The sequence below is a fragment of the Pongo abelii genome, chromosome 15, assembly GCF_028885655.2.
Source record: "Pongo abelii isolate AG06213 chromosome 15, NHGRI_mPonAbe1-v2.0_pri, whole genome shotgun sequence".
NCBI lineage: Eukaryota > Metazoa > Chordata > Mammalia > Primates > Hominidae > Pongo > Pongo abelii.
This window is the reverse complement of record NC_072000.2, coordinates 22,048,360-22,065,877: the sequence shown is the minus strand read 5'-3', so window position 1 is coordinate 22,065,877 and position 17,518 is coordinate 22,048,360. Positions and strand designations below refer to the sequence as shown.

At 52.3% G+C, this 17,518-nt stretch overlaps 1 long non-coding RNA gene across 2 annotated transcripts in view; it reads right to left on the bottom strand.

The window, feature by feature from the left end:
- Window positions 1–1,449: 1,449 nt before the first annotated feature.
- LOC129051488 (uncharacterized) overlaps window positions 1,450–17,518 on the bottom strand; it is a 38,645-nt gene continuing 22,576 nt past the window's right edge. Inside the window, exons 1-7 of one of the 2 annotated variants that reach the window (XR_010136869.1) lie at window positions 12,906–13,040; window positions 9,062–10,979; window positions 6,623–6,809; window positions 3,740–3,963; window positions 3,302–3,408; window positions 2,174–2,376; window positions 1,450–1,823 (exon numbers count right to left, since the gene is read on the bottom strand). This is a non-coding gene — a long non-coding RNA (uncharacterized LOC129051488). Of the gene's footprint in view, window positions 2,377–3,301; window positions 3,409–3,739; window positions 3,964–6,622; window positions 6,810–7,691; window positions 7,835–9,061; window positions 10,980–12,905; window positions 13,041–17,518 lie in introns of those variants that run through there. The other variant, XR_010136868.1, reaches the window with a different exon arrangement.

Genomic DNA, 17,518 nt, shown 5'->3' with positions numbered 1-17,518 from the left:
AACTCTTCTGTATAATTCTATAATTATGGATATTATGTTCAGATGTTTTAATAAATAAAACTAAAATTTAAAATAGAATAAGAGGGAATCAGGTTGATTTGTCTCAACTGAAATTCATGATCACAAAGCTCACGTCTTCATATTTCCCAGAAAAAAATAATATTCCCTGCTCCATTCACTCTCATCCTTTCCCAGAGTAACAGTTCATGTTTATTTTCTCTCCTTCCCATTTTCACTCTTTGCTGATGACTTTGTTTTCTATTTCACTTGTAAAAAAAATTTCACTTGGTAATTTGACAAGAACTTCAAAATCTCCAGTTGCTACATCTGCTCACCTTCTACATTCTGTTACCTCTCCTTTCCATATGGGTGAACTTTCTTTGCTTCTAAATAATGTCCACTCCTCTTACTATGACTAAGGCCTGCCTCTTGTTGTATTAGTCAGGATTCTCTAGAGGGACAGGACTAATAGGATAAAGGTATATATAAACGGAGTTATTAAAGAGTATTGACTCACACAATCACAAGGTGAAGTCCCACGACAGGCCATCTGCAAGCTGAAGAGAAAGGAAGCCAGTCCAAGTCTCAAAATCTCAAAAGTAGGGAAGCCAACAGCGCAGCCTTTAGTCTGTGGCCCAAGGTCCGAGAGCCCCTCACAAACCACTGGTGTAGGTCCCAGAGTCCAAAAGCTGAAAGAACTTGGAGTTTGATGTTTGAGGGCAGGAAACATCCAGCATGGAAGATGGAGGCCAGAAGACTTAGCCAGTCTAGCCCTTCCATGTTCCTCTGCCTGCTTTTATCCTAGCTGTGCTGGCAGCTGATTAGAGGGTGCCCACCCAGATTGAGGGTGCGTCTGCAACTCCCAGTTCACTGACTCAACTGTTAACCTCCTTTGGTGACATGCTCACAGACACATCCTGGAACAATATTTTGCATCCTTCAATCTAATCAAGGTGACAGTATTAACCATCACACCTGTTATCTACTCATGCCTATCATTCCAGCAATACTCTTCTTTTTCTGCATCTGAAATTTCTTAATTCCTCTACCAAGTTCTTCACATCAAAAAACAAGAAAATAAAGTTATTTAATGCGAAGAAATTTTTTTTCTTCAGACACCATATTCTCTTAGTTTTCCTCCAGCCTCCCTAGATAATTCTTCTTGTCCTCCTTATCGTCCTTGCCTCCACCCAAAATTTGAAGTTTCCCAAATTTCTCTAGTATTTGAATGTTTACTCTTTGCTGCACACCAATATTTCTTAAATCCAGTTTCATGATTTAGTTATGCTTATAACTGCCACGCAATTCTTCATATTCAATTTGGATAGTTACTCAATGTTTGTGTTGAATCATTCTCATCATCCTGGCTTAAATAACACAGCTTGAGGCTTGAAATTTTTACCTTTAAAAAAGTTATACTTATTTCACATAATACACAGAAATAAATTTCCTGAATATTAAAGACATTTTATTATAAAGAACATATTCTGTATAACAATGTCATAATTATATTCTTCTCTATCTCAGAACTGTTAAAGTTTCAAAGTTCGTGTATGTCTTTAATACTTACAATGAATTCCCATGATACAAGTTTAGCTCTCACTTTCTTGTTCTTTTGGAATTGTTCCTTGAGATTTATCGGGATATGTAATCATCCAAATAAAAACTAGGTTTCCTATCAGTCTATCGTCCTATCTAGTTTAGGATTTTTCCCAGAATTTTTCACTTTTAACCACGTTATTAATGGTTGCATTAAGGTAGGCCTTGATGGTTTCTGCACTTCCAGATTCTCCCTTGATTTTCTCTCATAGTACATGAGACATCTGTGTGGGCACAGCAAGAAGGGTTCTTACTGTAACAGAAGCTTGCATCTGAACGACGTCCAGTAACATAACCAATATCTCTCTATTCTTAATCCTCTCTGGATGCACACAACACAGCCAACAGTTTCCTTTCTGTGGCAGTAGGCATACAAATATAAGCTATTTTTAAAACTATTTTATAATTTTCTTTAGAACAATTTTTCAGATCTACCAATACAATAAAAATAAATTATCAGCTAATAATTAATAAATACTTCAAAAAGTATAGAAGTATGTTTAGCACTCCCCTTTTCCCCTCAAAGTTGCTCGGGTTTAGACAATAAATTCTATAGCCACACTACTATAGTCACCATTTTAAAGATGAGACTTGCCGACACTTCCTCGTCTCCTCGAAGTTGCCTGGAAAATAACATCATTGTAGTTCCCAGGGAAGCAGGTATAGACCCCATATGTTGAGCATGTATGGGAATAAGAGCCACTGAATATGGGTGTCTGGGAGAAGACATGGAGCAGAGCCTGCCACCGGCCTGGATCCCTCAGCTGCACACTGTTACTGAAGACAGAAATAAAGTGCTTTTATTAAGACATTATATTTTGGTGTCTTGTTGCTACAGGAGCTTAGTCTGTCTCCAAAGTAATATATTTCCTAAATAATAAAGATTAAACCTTATTTGTATGGCTCCACATTTAGGGAGCAATGGGAGAATCTTACTGAAACCTGGCCAGCCATGACTAAGGACCATTTTTCCTTCTCAAACTAGGGCCAGAATGCAAAGGGTTCTGGATGAAAGAGCTCTTGGCTGCTATCAGAACCAAAAAAAAGCAACTTTTGGTGAAGGGCGCACTGAGAAAGAAAATCACACATAAATGCAAACCCTCTTGTAAGCTCCCTCACGCTGCTGGGCAGAGTCTGGAGACCTGAACAGGGTGGTGGCTGCAGGAAGCCACCTGCTATCATCTCTGAGGGTGTGGCCAGGCAGGACCTGGGACAAAAGGGGTGGCCCAGGGATGCCACAGTGCCTCCACAGAGGGCCAGGACCGAGCCACAAGGCTGCGTCATGGTCCAGCTTCCACGGCCCTGAGGGATCCTAAGTGGACCCAGAGCCCACTCACACCCATTCCTCAGCTGGTGACAGAGCCAGGGCCCCACATTCCCAATGAAGGCGAGACTAAAGAGTGGAGCGGGTGTGACTGATACCTGCACCGAGGCTTCACACATTCGCCCCTCTCAACCCGCAGCCCAGTGCTCATTCTAAAACAAGAGACAGTCCAATCGGAAGGAGAGGCCCAACCTGTTCAATCCAGCCCTGCATTACACAGAGGGGGAAACTGAGGGCCAGGAGGCTGAGTCCCAAGAGGACTTGCTCAGGCCACAGGAAGGCGGCACTCACACCCAGTCAGTCAGCCCTGAGCCAGGTCTGGCCTCCCCCATAGACAACAGCCCCTGGCTTGGACGCCCACCCTGGAGTGACCAGTACCTTTGAACGCCTCCAGCAGGTGCTTCCCCATGTACCAGAAGTAGGTTTTGAGGTTGGGAAACTGAGTCAGGCTGCCCAGTTTCAACCTTCTTTCCACTTCATATGCTCTGAAAGCCACCAAAGAGCCATTCTCAGTGCACTAACCATCAAGCAGGCGACAATGGGGGTGGATCCAGGCCCCAGACACACCAGCTCAGGCTTCCCCACTGGGCCCTGCATAGCTGAGGTGGACCAGGGGACAATCGCCCTGGGAGGCTGCAGGGCTCGGGGCCCACGAGAGCTCTGTTGGTGCCCGAGAAGAGAAGGGAGCAGGATTTTAAGCAACCCAAACCCACCAAGGGTGACTATGACTGTCCAGCAGCCAAGTCCCTAGAGGGGTCGGCCTGCACGACCCCAGAGCCCATCTCCTCCTTCCCTCCACATCACGAAGAGGCCTACCGAGACTGACGGTCATGTCCAGGTCACCCACAGGCAGGATGAGCCAGTGCTCGGCCCAAGGTGTCCAGCACCGACCCAGCTAGAGGGAGGACACTGCGCCGTGGAGCCTGAGGGCAGACAGCAAGGCAGCCACTACCTCCTCTGCATCTGCATGCTCAGGCTGTGGAGGAAATGTCCCGCGAGGGCCAGGCAGTCCACAGGGGTGAGTGTGGCGCAGCTCCAGCCTGAGAAACAGGAGTGGCTGGCACCCGACCTAGCTCCCATGAACGGGCTTCTCATGGCTCCAGATCAGGGAGTGGCAGAGACCAGCACAGGCCTTCCCCGGCCCAACCCAGGCTCCAGCTCCTGCCCACCTGTGCCTTGATGCCCTGTTCACCTCTGCAGCTTCACCAGCAGCCTGGGGCTTCCCTGGGAGAAGCTCTCTGGCCCTGGGCCCACCCCGGGCTCCATGGAATGGGGTTGGGTGAGAGGCTGTGTCTGAGGCGGCACAGACTACTCAGTCCAGCCCTGTACCAGACAGGGAAACCAAGGCCTAGGACTAAGGAGACTCGCTCAGGCCACATGAGTGCAGTACTCAGAGACAGAGGAAGCCCCAGCCTGTGTCCAGCTACCCGGCCTCCCAACCACACTCAGGGGCAGGAGACAAGGCCAGGGCAGCTGCATCGCCCCCAGAGCTGGGACTGGACCCCGGGTTATTCTCGGAGACAGAGCCTGGCCCAGACCCTGGGAAACCCACAGCTCTTTCCTAAATAGCTGTTGACTGTGAGGAAGCCGACAGAGGAAGGAGAGACCCAGAGATTACAGAAGATTCTGAGGCTTATAAATAATTAAAATGTGAGGGCCTCAGTTTGATACTTTTTTAAAATGAAGGAAAAAAAACCCTATAAAACAATGTGAAAATCTGAACACCAATAGGCTATTTGATGATACTAGGGAATTGTCGTTAATTGTTCATTTTTTGAGGTGTGAGAACGGTATTGTAGCTGTGTTACTTCAGAAGGAAAGGAAGCCCTTCAGAAATAGTGGAATATTTAATGAAACAGCGGGATGTCTGGGATTTGTTCTTACATCATTTAGGGGCACACAGCGGCTCACGACAGGCTTTCTCCTTCAGCACAGACTCAAAATGTCCCCTAATATTGCCTTAATTAGCAGCTGGGGCCGTCCTCCCTCACTGGCTCTGATGCCGTGGCTGCTGTCCCCACACAAGGCTCTCTGAGCTGGGTCTCCAGCCGTGGGCTCAGTCACAGTGAGCCCAGCCAGGCTGTGAAACGGGCTGACTGGCTGTACAGCTCCAAGGTGGCCTCGGTGGTGAAGAGTGCCCATGCTGACCAGACAGCACAAGCCGCACTGCTAGCCCCTCTGCAGGGACTGGGCTAGGGTGGCGTTAAGCTCCGGACAAGGGAGCACGCATGCCAGGGATGCAAACAGACCCTATGGTGGGGGGACAGCCTGAGGGAGAGGGGCGTAACCTTGGTGAGGGCCTGCAAGCCCTAGGACACGGTCCCCAAAGCTGCCTGCACTCCCCTGAGAGGATGAAGATGGTCTGGCCCTGCTTGATGATGCACTTGTAGCATTTGTGGACCTGGTCGGCAAAGAACATCTCGCTGTGGTTAGAGGCAGACCATCAGCACTCATACAGGAGATGTCGACCGAGGCCAGCCTGATGAGATAGAAAGTCTTCTCTCCCTGACAAGAGAGCCTGTTGGCAGAGCCACCCATGCCAGGACGTGGGGTGGGGATGCAAGTGATAGGCCCTAATGTGAAAAGTGCCCTACCCAGGTCCACGACTCCTGCCTACATCACTAAGGGCACAGGTGCTTTGCAATTCAGAAGTGTGCGTGTTAGGAAGGTTCTGGGTATCTGGGCCCCCAGCATAGTCAAGAGCTAAAGCCCATAATCCCACATTACATAGTTTTGAGGCACTACAAATGGTGTGGGTGCCCAGGTTGTAAATAAAGCTGTAACTGGCTGTCAGAAGCATTCCAGGTAGCTCCACTCTTGAGAGCCACTTGGATCTCAGGCTGGGTCAAATGATGCCACTGTGTCCCAGGCGGTCTTATGCCAGGCCCCAGGAGGGGTTCTGCACTGGGAGCAGCGAGACTCCTGTCCTACTGCAGCAAAGCCAAGGCAGGTTCCAAGAATGCCTCAGTGACTTCCTCAAGGCCTCCCAGAGGTGGGATCAGCACACGCACCGCCCTCAGCTCCAGTTTCAGTTGGTCTGGAGAACTGAGTTAGCAGCTAGGGGAGCCCCCCAGCTTAGAGTTTCCTTTGTTTCTGTTGCTATTTACATCTTATTTTTCTTCTGGCTTCCCTCTCTCAGCCTCGATGATGAGATTCCTAGCCTTCCCTGCCCACTCAGATGCCCCTATCCTGCCTGCTGGCTCCTGTGCGGGGCACTGGCTATGGCTGGCCCCTCTTCCAGGATGTCTTCACAACAACCCCTTTTCTCCTCTAAGTGTACGGTCACCCAGTAGCCTCACCCAATTGTTAACGAGCCTGAATCCCATTAGAAAAATGAGAAACTTGTGTGGTTCTCTGATCCCACATGCACCCCTGCCCCTCCACCCACACACGCACCCCCGCCCCTCCACCCACAATGCACCCCCGCGCCTCCACCCACACACGCACCCCCGCCCCTCCACCCACACACGCACCCCCGCCCCTCCACCCACACACGCACCCCCGCCCCTCCACCCACAATGCACCCCCGCCCCTCCACTCAGCAATGTCTCCATGGCCTCCTGTTCCAGGGATGGATGGTCCGGGGCCCACTGGGGAGTGGCATCTTGTCCACAGTCAGGGCTCCCAGGGACTGCAGACCATCTTGCAGATGGGTCATGGCCACGGCAAAGCCAAGGTGCCCCAAGGGGCGTGGCTCACCTTGAGCACGTGGTACCAGGCGGAGGCACCCCCAGAGTCGATGTGGAAGTCTGTGTAGCTGTCCTTCATGCAGATCAGGCAGTACTTGCTGACTTTGGGCTTGGCCAACAATGCATCATCTGGCCAGGGATTTCCCACCTAGGTCAGTTTCTTCACGATGTCAGGTGGCTCCACGAAGCTGGACATCCTGGGGTTGGGAGAGGAAGGTGGTGAGGGAACCTGGGGCTCCCTTTTTGATGTCCCCTGGAGTGGGAAACATGCTCTGTGAGGCACGCCCCACACTGTCTCACCACCTGTGGGCCACGGGTCACAGCTCCCATTTCACAGAGGAGCACACAGGATCACAGAGGGCGGAACGAGCCCAGGCGCTGGCTGTGACCCTGGCAGGAGACTGGGTGTGATGCTGGCCTCCACCCCCAGAAGACAATGAGAAGGCCCCAAAACCATCCACCCCTGAGAGGGAAACTCCTTTCCTGGGAACTGGAAAGTGAGTCTTTCTGGATTGGCCACGTGCACGTGGCTGTAATGTGCAGGGCTGGAGCATAGATATCATTTCTCACACTCAGCCCAGGTGCCTCTGGTGTCACCTAGATAACAGCCACTGCTCTTCAGAGCTGACAATGGGGCACCCGCGACACCTGGCCATGTCAGGTCACTGTCAAATCCAGCCAACTCATATCCAGGGAAGACAGGGAAATGCAAAGGCAGCCTTCGATTCAATGAAATGTCACTATCCTGCATAAAATGCACTATATTTCATGAAAAACGTCTAACTAGGCCAGGCACGGTGGCTCACGTGGTAATCTCAGCACTTTGGGAGGCCAACATGGGCAGATCACGAGGTCAGGTGTTCGAGACCAGCCTGGCCAAAATGGTGAAACCCTGTCTCTACTGAAAATACAAAAACTAGCTAGGCATGGTGGCGTGCCTGTAATCCCAGCTACTTGGGAGGCTGAGGCAGGAGAATCGCTAGAACCCAGGAGGTTGAGGTTGCTGTGAGCCGAGATCACCCCACTGTAATCTAGCCTAGGCAACAGAGCAAGACACCGTCTCAGAAAAAAAAAAGCACCTGTTCAATAACATTTCAGCTGCCGCCAAGAACCAGATCTGGGAGTTCTTGCTGCCTCCAGGAAGACAGTGTCTGTCACGTCTCTGCCATCCCATCTGAAAGTGCTGTTGTCTCTACTCAAAGGTCACACCACCTGGACAAGACTGTCACAAATCACAAGCAGAGTTCCACCGCCCCAATCCCACCAGCCTCAGTCACAGACCTCACCTTTAAATCTCCAGCAGACTCCAAACCAGCAGCCTTCTCCAGCCGCCAGGAGTCCTCGTTGCCCCATCAATGCCCACTGCCAAGCTCTGAACCCTCAGCAGTCTGGGCGCATCGCTGCCCACAGGAGAGTGTTCCCTGCCACAAAGGCCCTCGCAACCCATCCCAGCTGGGTCCTCCAACCACCACACACCACAGGGGCCAGGCTGTCCCTACCTCCCACCACACCCTCAAATGTCCTCCTTTCCCTTGCTTGGCCAGCTTAGGTGCAGGCCACACCTTTCTCTGAGTTGGTGGGGGGTGGTCCTCAAAGCCCCTACGGACACGCAAAGCCACCGTGACCAACAGTCCAGATGTGGCATGTGTCTGAATGACCAGCAGTGTGCACATCACCCTAGACCTGCCACACAGCAGGCATCTCTCTGGTCTGGGGGTACATTGGTCACTGTGGCCCCCCTGAGCCAGCAGGCCCCAAGAGCTACCCCAGACAGCCCATGGGGTCAGGCCTGACCTTACCCACTTGGCCAACATCTTAGGGGACAGACTTAATGATGAAGCAGAGCCCACTCCATGGCCCTGACCCAAGCCCACATGAAGGCTCTGGTAGGTTAACTGCCCCAAAAAAGTTGCCAACAACCCCCTAATGGTCTTGGACTGGGCCAGTGGACACAGGAGGAAAAGGGATGGCCCATAAAGGCCCAATGGAAAACCACAGGCCAAAGTACCCTCTCTCCCTAGCTCCATCATCCCAACATCTCTCTGTGAGAATCCCCTACCCAGGCAGGGAAGTAAATTAAGTTGATGGAGACATGACTCAGTTATGTTGTTTGGTACCAAAGCAACAAATACTGCTCCCTCTGATACCATAACCCACTCCATTTCCCTTTTTGCCTTTGCTGTTAGGAAGCTCAAACCAAACTGAATGCTTATTACCTTTTTAAAAAACTTTTTTAAAAATAAAGACAGGATCTTGCTTTGTTGCCCAGGCTGGCTGCAAACTCCCGGCCTCAAGCGATCGTCCTGCCTCAGCCTCCCAAAGTGCTGGGATTATTGGCAAGAGCCACCGTGCAGGGCCATATAACCTTTTTGTGGCTTTTAACACAGTTTTGTATTCTCTTGGTGTGGTTTTAGATAATTCTTTTGTTTCGTCCTACCTGCCCCTTTACCTGTGTTATGTGCTTTCAGGAAGTAGGCATGATGGAAATGATGCAGACTGAAGCCATCCTTAGCCACGCATGCCTTACGATGAGTGTTCTGGATCTTTCCCAGGGGCCAGCCGGACAGCAGAGGAGATGTGATGGAGACGGGGTGAGGGGTGGATCCAGGGCTGGCACCAACCACCACCAAGTCGGCAGCCATTGGAGAACAAGGTCAGAGCCACAAAGTGTGGGACCAGCAGCTCTGCCACTAGGAAACCAGGCTGGTGTAGGTCAGCCCTGACAGAGGATGCCCCACCCAGTGACCACAGGGCTGACGACAACTAGCGCCAGGAACTCAGGGAGACTGGGCCAACCAAGGCACGTCTGTGTGGGGCCCACCTTCCCTGGGACACAGGTCACAACAGCCGCCTATGCAGGATCTCATGTGTGAGAGTGTAGGTGTCTACATGGGTGTGTGCAGGTGTTGGTAACTGTGCCAGGGATGAGGGTGTTAGGAGTGTGAGTGTGCCAGTGAGTCAGCGTCTCAGTGCACCAAGGATGTGTGTGTCATAAGCATGTCATGAGTCTATTGTGTTTGTCAGTGCCTGTGTAACAGGAGTGTGTCCGCAGGTGTGTCTGTCAATGTCCATGAGTGTATCACATGCCCATGTCATGTGAGCGAGTGTGTTAGTATGTTGTATCACAAGTGGGTTGGGGTTTCCATGAGTGTGAGTGTACCCTGTGTTGGTGAATGCTGTGTGTGTCATGTGTGTTCGTGTGTCTACTACTGTGTCGTGTCTATGAATTTGGCATGAGTGTGTCCATGGGTGAGTGGTGGTGGGTTGCGAATGTGTCGTGTCTTGGCGAGTGTGTCCTGGAGTCCTTGAGTGTGAGTGCACCATGTGTCTGAGTAGGTATGAGTGTATCATGACTGCGTGTGGCATATCTATGAGTGAGCGTGTCATGTGTCCATGAGCAAATGTGAGTGTGTGTCATGTGTCATGTGTTGGAGTGTCCATGAGTCAGTGTGTCATGAGCATGTCTACGACTTGGTGTTATGAGTGCTGAGTGTGTTCATGAGTAAATATGGATGTTGTGTGTCCTAAGTGGGTGTGTGGTCGATGTGTCTGCGTCATGAGTGTGTGCATTCTGGAAAAAACCACACACCGTTACCAGTGGTTCTCTCTGACGAGTGAGATGGGGGTGGCCAAGGTCAGAAGAGGCTTTGCCTGTTCGCTCCTTATTTTTGTTCAAATGGTTCATGATGTGTCACCTTCATACATTAAAAGAGAAACAGCTTTGGGCCAGCCTTTAAAAAAAAGGAAGAAAAAAGGAAAAAAATTTGAGAGAGAGAGAGAAACAGGATAAATCAGTGTGTGCCATGTGCAGTGTTCCAGACTCTCAGACCTTCGACCTGTGCTTCTCAGGTGACTGCCAAGGACAGCACAGCAACCCTGCCCCAACCCCAGCCCCCACACCCCCACTGTGTTGGTGCTCACTGGGTGTCGAAGAACTCAAGGTTGGTAATGTTGAGGACCCGCTTGCAGTTGGTGATGTAGTAACAGTTCACAAACTCCTTCAAGCTTCATCTTGCAGTCCTTCTTCTTGGTGACATCTGTCACATCCACACTCCGCTCCAGCCGTGGGGCGGTGGCGGGTGGAGCCTGAGCACCCTGGGAGGGTGGCACAGCCTCCCTGAGGCCGGGATGTGTAGAATGGACACACACCCTTGGCTGCCCTCACACATGGCAAGAGCTGCCAGGGGCTGGATGCTCAGGCTCTGGGTGCCAACATCCAGCTTCACTTCACCCACCTGCTTTTCTTGGCTCAACGAAGTGCCCCAACCACTCTTCCTCTGACCTGGTGATGCTGCGAGGTGGCCAGGTGACACACCTCCGCGAGGGTGGCCAGATTAGCCAATGAAAACACAGGATGCCTGGCCTGCCTGAATTTCATATGAACAACAAATACATTTTAGTGTATATTCCAAGTAGTTCATGAGACCTACCTAAATTTTAAAAATTAAGCTATCAAACCCCCTGCATTTGTAGGGCACCAATTCATTACTCTGATAATTGGCAAACTGATAAATAAAGGGAAAATCCTTTTCTGTAGTTGACAAAGAAAAGTTCAGGATAACCAGATGAGCTGAAGAGAAAATTTCTTTATAAAGATTGGTGACTGATAGAGGGAGAAGGAAAGACAGAATTGCCAGTTGCCCTTTGCAATAGTTCTCCGTGGCTGCGCTGACCACAAAGCACAAGGTCATGGGATTAGCGTGGACAGATGAGGTGGGTGCCAGGGCCACTGTCATTGTCTGCATCACTGCAACAGTGTCGCCAGGCATGACAGGCCTCCCCATGGGTGGAGGCACACCCACCCAGAGGGAGTCCTGCCAAAAACCTGAAGGCAAGTCAAGCAAGCCTCTAACCACGAGTTTACAGCAAGTCCCGGGACAGAGGAACCTGCTCAATGACACCACTGGGGATGCTGGCAACCAAATCCTGGGTGTGGGACCTTCTGCAGGGCCAACATGGCCTTCTCCCCAACAAATTAATGGGATGGAAGGAAATGGCAGAGTCAGAAGAAAAGATACTTCAGAGACATAAAAACCAAATGCAATGTGGAGGTCTCATTGGGATTCCACAGCCAAATGTAGAAAGGTATTTTTGAGGCAACTGACAAGAATTAAACTGGGTCTTACATGCCACCGAGGAATTATTGTTAATACTATCAAGTGCGATGATGGAACTGTGATTATATATTTTTTAAATTGTCTGCTAGAGCTATGTAATGTAATTTTTATGGGTAAAATGATGTATGTCAAAAGATTTTTTTTGTTGTTTTTTGAGATGGACTCTTGTTCTGTCACCCAGGCTGGAGTGCAGTGGTGTGATCTTGGATCTTGGCTCACTGCAACCTCCACCTCCCGAGTTCAAGCGATTCTCCTGCCTCAACCTCCCGAGGAGTTGGGACTACAGGTGCCACCACTACACTTGGCTAATTTCTGTATTTTGAGAAGAGACAGTGTTTTACCACGTTGGCCAGGCTGGTTTCGAACTCCTGGCCTCAAGATGAACACCCACCTCAGCCTTCTAAAGTGCTGGAATTAAAGGCGTGAGGTACCATGCCTGCGCCAGAATTTCTTTTAAAATACTACAAGAGAACAAACATAGGGAGGCAGAAAATCAGCTGAAAGCTGGTGGTTTTTATTTCCAGTGCTGGGTGTATGACGGCTGACTGTTAAATTTTATGTGTGTTTAAAAAGTTTCACCATAAAAAAAAAAATTAAGAGGAAAGAAAAACATAGAAGCAATACAAACTATGAACCATTTCCCTGCTTCTTCAGGAACAGCTGTGGAAGGAACAGGGCCAGGGGACAAACCAGCCCCTGTCCGCATAATTAGATGACCCCAGGGCCTTGGTGGCAGAGCTGGCCCCACCTCTCAGAGATGTGGGAGGGAGGAAATTAGCTTCCACATCAGAAGAGCTTAGAAAAATGCCTGACACTGGGCAGGCCCTCACCTGTATGGTGCACTGCGTGCACCATGCCTGGGGCTGGGAAGGTGACAAAGAGCACTGGCCCAGCGAGTGTGAACATTAAGGCTGTGGTACACAAGGCTGCCAGACCAGCATCGTGCAGCAAGCCCACCAGATGGCCATGGCCCTCTCTCTACTCAGGCAAACCTGCGGCAAAGCCGAGCACAGGCAAGACCAGGGGTTGGATCCTGGCTCAGGGCAGGGTCAGCCACAGCGCTATTGCCACAGTTCAAACCATGCCCAGCCTGCCCTCCTCCTCAGTAAGAATCCCACAGAAACAGCCCCTTTGCATGGACCCCCAAGACCTCCACCCCAGGTCCCGGGATGAGACCTTTCTAGCCCCTCTTCCTGAGATGCCTGACAGCTCCCACGGTGCTCACTCTTCCTCCTCACAAGTCTGGGAGCCCAGTCTCAGTGGCCCCAGGATGGCTATGTGGCTCGAGAGGAGTGACGTGGTCCCAGGCCCCTGCTGAAATTGAACTTGTGAGCCTCCTGATGGGTGCCCGTATGTGCCCAGAGGCTTATACAGGTGACCTCATTTCATCTCCAGCACACACCTCACGAGCGGCGCCAGAGGAAGGGAGTGAGGCTCAGAGTGGTGGGGGTAGTCCTCTCGGAGCCCCAGCACCAAGAAGACAGTGTGCCTGCCCGCCCAGCTCCTGTCCTGGGCATTTCCCTGTTCAGTGTTTTCCCTCCCCATGCCGGCCATCCATGCATCCCCCATGAGCACCTTGAAGCCCTGCAACCATGCATGGCCTCCACGCTTGGCCGTGTGGCCACTGGCCTATCATGGTCACTGCTAGATGTGCTGGCCTCTCCCTGCCACTGGCTCTCAAATGGCATCCCCACTGGTGCTTCCTGCACCCACAAGTGCCTACCTGAGCCCAGTAGATCTGGAGCTGCAAGAGGACATAAAATGGGCACTACTGATGGCGATGGCACTGGCTAGAACCCAGATGGAATCCAGACGAGGAGACTCTGGTGCCGTGGGGGCAGGTCACAGTACAGATGAAGAAGGCCAGGCATCCGGCCAAGTGCCCGGCCAGGCAGCCAGGATGGGGACATGCGCCCGCCAACACCAGGGACTCCCGGGCGTGGCGGTGTCATGTAGCACCCACAGGAATGCAATTCATAGCTGCCAGAATCAAAGGGTCTCCCAGACCAGCCCCCACTTTGCAGCCAGAGTATCTGGGAGGGCAAGGGACCTGCCAGGTCACATGTCATCTCAGTGGGACACAAGTATGATCTAAAAGCACTGGGAACAGAGTACAGTGAGCCTTGAGCCTTCCCTGCTTATGGCACACATGGGACACAGTCGGGCCGGGGAAACAGCACGCACAGTGGGGGGTGCCCCAGCACTCCCAATTCAAGCCCCAGAGCCCTCTGAAGGGGATGGCGCTTACACACATATTTCTCGACATTGCTTACATAGAACATGGGGGCCGAGACAGCCAGGCCCAGCCCGTCTTTCTTAGGGATGAAGATGGGCTTGGTGAAGCTGTAATCCTCCATGTGGCCCAGCGTGAGCTGACTGTCTGGCACACGGGTCACTATGTCTTTAGCACTGCAGGCAAACACAGGTCAGAGACCACGTCAGGCCCGAGGCCTCCTGCGCCAGAACAAGTGTGGACAGGGCCTCAGTGCCCGAGAGGCGAACCTGGGTCTGGCCACCCACCTCCACAGCCACAGGAGGAGGCCTGGCTGTGGTGCCACATCTGGGACCATAGGGCAGTCAGGGCAGATGCAGTACTGAATCCAGAACCCCACGTGTCAGATGGAGACGCTGGGCCTGTCCACCCCACCTGCTGCCTCACACTGCTCAGGTCACACCTTCTCCCGGGGCACCAGGTACGGACATCTTGGACTTTTTACATGTGCATATGAGCACATGTGCACACACCTCTAGTGGACTATGTGCCCATGCAACAATGCACGCACACACATAGGTACATACACATGCACACACCCCTACTGGACCTCAAGCCCTACACACACAACGCACACACCCCTACTGGACTTCAAGTACCTGGGGGAGGGAAGCAATTTCCTCTCCACACTGCTATGTCCCTAGCTCCCAGCCTCGTATTCGACCAGGCAGAGAAGAGCAGCTGGGATAAGGGAGGCCACTGGGGCATGCAGATGCCTCCTTGGGGGCTGCTTTGCTGAGTCTGACACAGGCTGACCCTTGAGCGTAAAGGGACTGAATTCAAGAGCAGAGCCAGGCAGGGCCCGTATGGTGCCCATCCTTCACAGATGAAGGTGGGGTTGGGAGATGCAGAGGACAGGGGCCTCAGAAGACCACGTCATCCTCCTGAGTCTCAGTGGTTGTGGGGACAAAAGGAGCTGACAACCACCCAGTGGCAACGCCTGTCTCTGAGCAGGATCTACTACCAACACGAAGGAGCAGGGCTGGGTGGAGCTGCGACCTTTTATGTGCAAAGAATCTTCGCATTGTGTTCAATCTTCCTGCCCGCAATTCAAGTGGACGTTATGGAAATTTGGCAAAATCCAACAGAGTCAAGGCCAGAAACCAGGACTTCTGAGGGAAGCATGGGGCACCATAGATGAACAATAAAAGGAGTTCATATCTGTCTTTCCCAATCCTCTTCTGGCTGTGTGACCTTGAGCAAATTACCTGACATCTTTGTGCCTCATCTTTACTAGAAAAAGGCTCGCACGGCCTTGTGGGTTGCCTGTGGGACGTTAAGTTGGCACATGCACACTGTCTGTGCCAGACTCCTCTGGACCTTTTCTCAGGGCAAAGCCACCTGGTGTGGCAGATGCTTGTTCAATGGCAGAACATGCTCACAAGCTGGCTTGGTGCTCCTAACAGACCCTGGGCTCATCCCTGTTTGCCCCCTGCACCCAGTACTGTGCCCAGCACACAGTGGGCACAGGGGGAGTGTCCGCAGGCAGATGAAGTCTCCCATCCTTGTCACACTGGCTGCTTGGCTTCAGAGCATCTTAGAAGGAGAAGTGGATGCATCTGCTTTCATAACTATCAACAGGGAAGGCCCAGTTCAGCCCATGCTCCTGCCCTCTTGCTGCCAGCCTGAGCCAGGCAATGCCAGGGCCACAGATAACTCCAAGCTGCCCTCCTGTTGCAATTTGCAAGCACTCACTGAATAGCTTGGCTCCGTGCAAGGCTGGCGACGCTGGAGCAGGTGTCACCTAAGTGACAGATGCTTGGGAGTCCCTGCTTCTTAGGAGCTGAGATGGGCAGGGAGCCAAGGCAGGCCCTAGTGGTGCATGTGTTGAGATGTTCGGCCCAGAGGGTAAAGGAGTTGGAAAAAAGACACCCCCAATGACAGCCCAGACCCTCCTGACCCCCCCAACAATCCTAAGCCTTGGTGACTGTAAATACCATCATCCTCCTGCTGGGCCTACTGCTACCCAGGGAAATGTGGATATCCAGGGAGCGAGGGGCTTCAGAGTTCACAAAGTGCCTTCCCTGCCTCAGAGGGCCTCATGGAAATGGAGGCAGTTACGTGCACTCCATGGGGGAAACCAAGTAGGACCCAGGGAGGAAACTTCCAGAGCTGAGCTTTCTGCACCAAGCAGAGCTCCCTGCCTGCCTTCAGGTCATCACCTGCGAGGAGCACCGAGTGTGGGCAGGGCTCCAAGGAGGAGCTGCAATGAAGGCCCAGGACAGCGGCAACTCAGGCAGGGGTGCAAGGCAGCCCTGAGGTCATGCAGCAGAAGTGACACTGTGGCTGGGAGAGGCCTCAGGGCTGGCTGAGGAGACCAAGGAAAAGGAGGCAGCCCACAGAGACAGGGTGCCACGGAGGGGAGCCCGCAGGGGCCAGCACGGCCGGCAAGGTGGGGGCGTCCTTCCTGTCACCTGTCTGCATAGTCATTATCATCAATCGCACTCCTGTCCGAGGACGCTCACTGAGGCCAGGGTCCCCCGGCTACACCTGTGTTCCTCCTCTCTCGTGGGGCGGGGCCCTCACTTCACGGATGAAGCAACCGAGGCCAGAGACGTGGGGCCGTGCCAAGGTCGCCAGCAAAGATACACAGAGGGGCAAGGAGGCTGACTGCCCTTCCTGCTGCTCTGGCACAGGGCACCCTGTCCCAGAGCCACATGGGGAGCATGATGACAGCGTCCCTGTGATGGCATACCCACGGAGATGACCGCTGAGCACAGTCACCCTAACCCCACAGAGCGGGATGGGATGAGAAAAGTCAGTTCAATAAGATGAGTGACTGTATACGTCAGGAGCTGCAGCTCAGGGCTGCTTCTAACCGCTATGCAGCTTCCTCATCAGAAGGGGACGCCTTCCCGAGTTCCTGGCCAGGTACCCTGGGCCACCCTGTACCAAATCTGTGCCAGTCAGGTAAACCTGTGGGCCTATGGCCCCTGCCCACAGGCAATGGCCAAAATCAGCTCAAGGGACATGTTGGAACAGCACAGGGAGGGACCCTGCAATCCTCACCACTGTGGCTTTCAAAAAGAGGCAGTGAAACGTGAGAACCAAGCCTCAGGCACAGTTAACTCTAGCAACCCTGAGCAGCCCCCATCCCCACCCGCAGGCCAGGGTGGCAGGGGCAGAACAGGTGGATGCAGGCTCAAGGCCTTCAGAGGTTCCCAGTGCTGGCTCAGAGCTTCTCCAGGGACACGGAGAGGCCCTCTTGTCCCCAGGGTGCTTTGGCGTACAAGGCGTGGCTGCAGTCAACGCAAACACCACAAGGGGCGTCACAGACAGGCTCTGGGCACAGTGCACATTCGCTTCAAATCTCAACATGCACACTGGTGGAAGGTGCTAGAACCATGTGCCTTTGTCCCTGATGGAGCCTATGGCCCTCAATATCAACTAAAAATCTGCCTCACAGAATTTATATAACACACTCAGCACGTAGACACGTGCATGCAGACACACGTGCATGCACACACACACACATACACACGCACACAGCTAAGAACTGAATATCTGTCCCACCAAA